Here is a 6,000-nt window from a genome sequence, read left to right on the forward strand (position 1 = left end):
GGAAAGTGAGGGATAGAGGTTCTCAGGAACATCTATCTAAGACAGTAACTTTTCAGTTGGGAGCTAAAGAATGATTGGGAGGGACTTACCTGGGGGTCCAGTGGTGAAGAACCTGCCTCCGAAGGCAGGGGAAGCAGGCTCGATCACTAGCCACGGAACTAAGATGCCACATGCTGCAGGGCAACCAAGCCCTTGTACCACAACTAGAGGAGCCTGCATGTGGCAAGGAAGAGCAGCCAAAAAAAAGAAAAAAGGAAGAAACAACTTTGTAAATCAACTATACTTCCGTATAAAATGAAAATTAAATTGAATTTAAAAATAAATAAAGAATGAATAGGAAGTGTCCTAGTGAGGAGTTGGGTATTACAGACTCCCGACAGAGAAGGCCAGCATGCCTGGTGTCCTGCGGCAGAAAAGAGCTCGTACATGTGAGAAATGGAAAGAGCGGCCCAGCTCAGGCCGGTGAGTGCCGAGTGGCCTCAGTCAGCCCCTTGAGGAGCACAAGAGTTGCTCAGCGCCATTCAGTCTGCTCAGACTCCGACAATCCACTTCAAGGCTCCTGGAGGTGTGGGTAATTTCCTTGACTCTGCCCTGTCTAATAATTTTTCAAATCAATCTTTTTTCAGAAAGAGAAGGTAAAGAAAAGGAAGAAGAGACGCAAAAGATCAAAATTGGAGTCTTGTCTCTGCCACTATTAGTACCTAATTTAAGGTAAGTTATTTACTGTTGTTATTCCATAATTAATCAATTCATTGGCTAATTAATTATTTTGTGGGGGGAAAAAGATGTCCTGTGGTCAGTAAATTAGAGAAATGTGTGTCAACTGGCTGGACACTTTCTGATCTTTGACTATATATTCCTCTTTCCATTTCCTATATTCAATCCATTGGCCTTTGTTTCTTCCTTCATAATAGCTTTCACTTGTGTCTATTTAAAAATCATACATTAACATTATATACTAGGCATTTTAAAAACTATAATTTAGTCCTCACAAGAATTATATATGTTATTTCACATTCATTTTCTAAGTAGAGAAACTGAGGTTTAGAGAGGTTGGGTATCTTGCTTGGGGTCACAGAGCTCGTAAGTGATTGGGCTCTGATTCAAAGCCAGTCCTCTTTAACTCTGAAGGCCGTGGTTTTCCCAGGAGCACGGGCTGTTTTCTTTCATCCTACTGCCCTAACTTCATCTTCCCTATGAACAAGCAGCAACAGCCTCCTGGTTTGCCTTACTGCCCTCCATCCTCTTTCTGCTTCAACCCACCCTCTACCCTGCCACCAAGTTAATTTCTCTTAAACACATATGCCCCCAAAATCAAGGTCCCAGAAAACTTTTGATTGAATCTGGCAGAGGAGAGAGCTGAGGTTCCATTGGCTTCATAGAACTTTAGCGGAAGGGAAAATTTTTCTGCACCCATTAAAATTTTCACAGAAAAAAAGATGATAAATTATTAGAAGAAAATGAGACAGTTAAACCCTTCCAGAGTACTTGAAGACAAGTCCTCAGGTCCGGTGGGATCTGGAGAGGCATGGACGTGCTGGGGGGACGAGCTGTGGTCTGGGTGTCGCCTGCTCTCTCCTCTGTTCCCCTCCCCACCAAGGGGAGGTGGGTCCCTCTCCATCGCACAGGAGACCTGGTCTGGGAAACCTACCAACAATCCAGGATGGAAACTGCAAAAGGAAACTGATGTTTTGATTAAGCAAATATTTGAAATTATTTCATTCCAAAGAAAAATATCCCAATTAAAGTGCCAAGCATTGAGTATTCACAAACAGAAAACAGATGCAACATGTGTTCAGTTTGAAACCGACTTGGGAATAACTCTCCCAAAACTGAATGTGGACGTATTTACACAATATAATTCATAACAGAGCTCTGGAAGGGTTTCTAAGAGGAGACAAAGGAGTACTATACACACATTTAGCTATCCCTGGAGTATGGGCATGTACCAAATGTAATAAATATATGTCCGCTATTTAGCTCTGCAATTTCCACATGTTTTCTAAATGACTGCATTACTGATTACATAAGACACTGAAATCTTTTTAAAAATATGTATAATGGTAATGTTTTTAGAACCAAATTATAAGAATAATTAACTGTTGGAAAAAATTTTTTTTTCTACTTCTCAAGTTCAATGCTATCCTAAGAAAAAATTCTTCCTGATTTGGAAAATGAACTTGCAGCCAAGATTTACTTTCTCTTAGGAAGGAAACTTCAATACAGATTTTTCATCTTTTGATCCTCTTAGGAAAATGAGGTTTATCACTCTTCAGAAAACAAAATTCTTGATGTTTTCTTGCATTCCTTTTACATAAACATAGAAGTGTTTTTGAAGTGCAAAAACAGAATCATAGTTTTTTTTTAGATGGCTAACTTTTAGCCAACCTTCCATGCAAGTGAATCAAAAAGTTTTAAATCCATAAAATACTCCCACATGTTTCTAACTAGAAAGATGATGGTGGAACCAAATTGTAACCTTTTACAGTCAATACTGTCTCAGTACTTTGCATGTATTTTTTTGTTTTGTTATTTTTGTTTCAACAAATGACAGTTCTCACATTTTGAAAGTGTGGTTTCAGCAACAGTTCTCACATTCAAAATAAATTTATATAGACTCTATTCAACAAATGTATATTGAGTACTCCCAATGCATGAAAAATTATACTGTGCTGTTAGCTTTCCATTTGGATTTGACTTTTATATTGGTTCATTTATGTGTTAATTTTATTGACTCTTAATTTTTTTAATTTTATAAATTAAAAAAAATTTAATGTGATATATTTTGCATTCAGTGAAATTTTAAATTATTAATCCTATTAAAAAGGTGGAAGAAGATTAAATATAAGTAAAATTAGATATATATAGCATATAGTAAGCATATGGTGTCAGGGCTTCCGTGGTGGCTCAGACGGTAAAGAACCAGCCTGCAATGCGGGAGACTTCAGTTCAATCCCTGGGTTGGGAAGATCCCCTGGAAGAGGGCATGGCAACCCACTCCAGTATTCTTGCCTGGAGAATCCCCATGAACAGAGGAGCCTGGAGGGCTACAGTCCATGGGGTAGCAAAGAGTCGGACACGACTGAGCGACTAAGCACATATGGTGTAAGACTTGCAATATAAACTTGTGTGGACATCTAAGATAGTAACATCATTGGCCCTAGTGGCTCCTCCCCTACTTTCTCTCCTCCCTGTTCACACTTTGCTGGATCTCTTTTCCATTCTGTCGCACAGTAGGCATGCCTCTAATTATTTAGATTGAGTTCATTCTCTACCCTGGGCTTAGTCATTTGAATTGCTTTGGTTAATAGAAGCAGTCAGTAGTTTGCTAGCTCCAAGACTAGGCCTCAAAAGATTTTTCTGTTTTATCTCTTGTGTTCCTCCTATCCCTGGGCAGGACATGCCCAGGGCTAGCAACAGGTCCCAGAAGTAGGAATTTAGAGAGTGAGTTGCCCCAGGCAATTTGTCAAACAGCCCAGAGCAGAGCTCCCAGTTCCCTAGTACCTGGAGCCCAGCTCATATCTGCTATGTTACTTTTCAGGACTGTGACAACAAAGTACCACAGACCAGGCTGTGTGATCAACGTAAACTTATTTTCCCACAGTTCTAGGGGCTGGAAGTCTGCAATCAGGGGCTGGTAGGGTTGGTTTCTTCCGGCCTCTCTTCTGGCCTTTTAGATGAGTCTTCAAGGTGACATGGTGATCTCTATGTATGTCTATGTCCAAATCTCCTCTTCTTGTTAGGCCACCAATGAAATTGGAATAGGGCCTGCCATAATGACCTAATTTTAACTTGATTTATTCTTTAACGGCACTGACTCCAAATACAGTCACATTCTGAGGTACTAGGGGTTAGTGTTTCAAACTATGAAGTTTTGGAGGACAAGATTCAGTCCATAACGTTGGCCAAACTTAGTCTAGATCAAGCAGCCCAACAGACTCAGGTGCTATAATAATAGATTAGCATTTTAAGGCACTAAGTTTTGAAGTAGTTTGTAACAAAACATTAACTAACCAATACAAATTCTATAAAAAAAGTATTTACATAGTTATAGGTGATGAGATTTTGAGTCATTTAAAAATATTTTCTTTAAGAGCGACACTACATATTCTTTTAAACTAGTGTTTTGACTATAAAGTAATACTTTTCCATTATTTTAAAAACAGAAAATGTAGTAACATATAAAATATAGAAACAAATATCTAGGGACTTCCATGGTGGTCCAGTGGTCAAGACTCTATGCTCCCAATGCAGGAGGCACAGGTTGGATCCTGGTTGGGGAACTGAGATCCTGCAAGCTATGCAGATCAGCCAAATATATATATACATATCACTTAAAAGGTGTCCCTCCCCTCTGCCAACCTGAGAGGAAATTATTTTCCTACTTATAAACATACATTCTTACATATTTTTCCACTAACAGTCATACGTATTTTTATCAAAACAGGTATTCTATCATACATACTTTAAACTGCTTTTTTTAATAAAAATTTTTTTCCAAGGATAGCATTGTTAATAAATATAGAGCCCTATCATAATTTTAATGACTACATAGTATATACCATTTTATCAATTTCCATAATTTATTTACTAACTTCTTGTTGACTGTTATATAAATTGTACTTGGAGAAGGAAACAATGACCCACTCCACTATTCTTGCCTGGAGAATCCCATGGACAGAGGAGCCTGGCAGGCTACAGTCCATGGAGTCGCAAGATTCAGGCACAACTTAGCAACTAAACCACCACATAAATTATACTCATTTTTCATGATTTTCATTTTTCCACTAAAAAGAAAAAAATGTAACATTTCTTTCTAAAATCCTCTGGGATTGAAAACACAGGATACATGTAGAGACTATTATTGCCAACTCTAGCTTATTGTAAGATTTAGTTTCTGCCAGTTTTACGTAGATTTCTGCCAACTTTACCTTGGTGTAAAGGTAAGTGGATTGAAATGAGAGTTATGATAACAAAAAAGGAGAGGATATACGGAGACACATGACTGGCTCCCTTGGCTGTGCCGCAGAAAGTGAGAACATTATAAAGCAGCCACACCCTTGCCGCTGCCGTTCAGTCACTCAGCCATGTCCAGCTCTTTGCGATCCAATGGACTGCAGCCCGCCAGGCTTCTCTGTCCATGGGATTTCCCAGGCAAGAATACTAGAGTGGGTTGCCATTTCCTCCTCCAACTATACTCCAATAAAAATTAACTTTAAAAAAGAATGATGGTTTTTTAAACCAGAGCTGATGGTTTCATTTTATGAAGCATTAATCCAATCAGAATCTCCTCAGTTACCTACAAAGTGTGTGATGCTGGCCTATGCACTCCAGAAATCAAGCAGACACAAATGTGGCTTCAAATATCTTCCTACCTAGCAGGGGGAACTGACAGGGAGGTGTACAGTTGACCCTGAGGAATCACCACCTTAAGTCCACAAGGTTGCATATGGAATGAGGAAGTAAGTTAGGAAGAAAGTAAATGTAAATTTAGGAAAGAAGTATGTTTTCTAATGTTATAATTGATAAAATATACTTCTTAAGAACACTTCTTTTCTTTCTTTAAAAAAAAATTTTTTTAGGTATTTGGCTGTGCCAGGTCTTAGGTGCAGCACTCAAGATCTTTGATCTTTATTGCGGCGTTTGAACTCTTAGTTATGGCATGTGGGATCTAGTTCCCTGACCAGGGATCCAACCTGGGCCCCCTGCATTGGGAGTGCAGGCTTAGCCACTGGACCACCAGGGAAGTCCCTGCTTTTCTTCTTGGTTGTTGTTTCTGAATAAGAGAAAAATAAAATTATAGTTTCCCTAACATCTTGGAAGGAAAGTGGTGACCAACCTAGATAGCATATTAAAAAGTAGAGACATTACTTTGCCAACAAAGGTCCATCTGGTCAAGGCTATGGTTTTTCCAGTGGTCATATATGGATGTGAAGAAAGCTGAGCGCCGAAAAATTGATGCTTTTGCACTGTGGTGTTGGAGAAGACTCTTGAGAGTCC

Source organism: Cervus canadensis, chromosome 20 (genome assembly GCF_019320065.1).
Source record: "Cervus canadensis isolate Bull #8, Minnesota chromosome 20, ASM1932006v1, whole genome shotgun sequence".
Taxonomy (NCBI): Eukaryota; Metazoa; Chordata; class Mammalia; order Artiodactyla; family Cervidae; genus Cervus; species Cervus canadensis.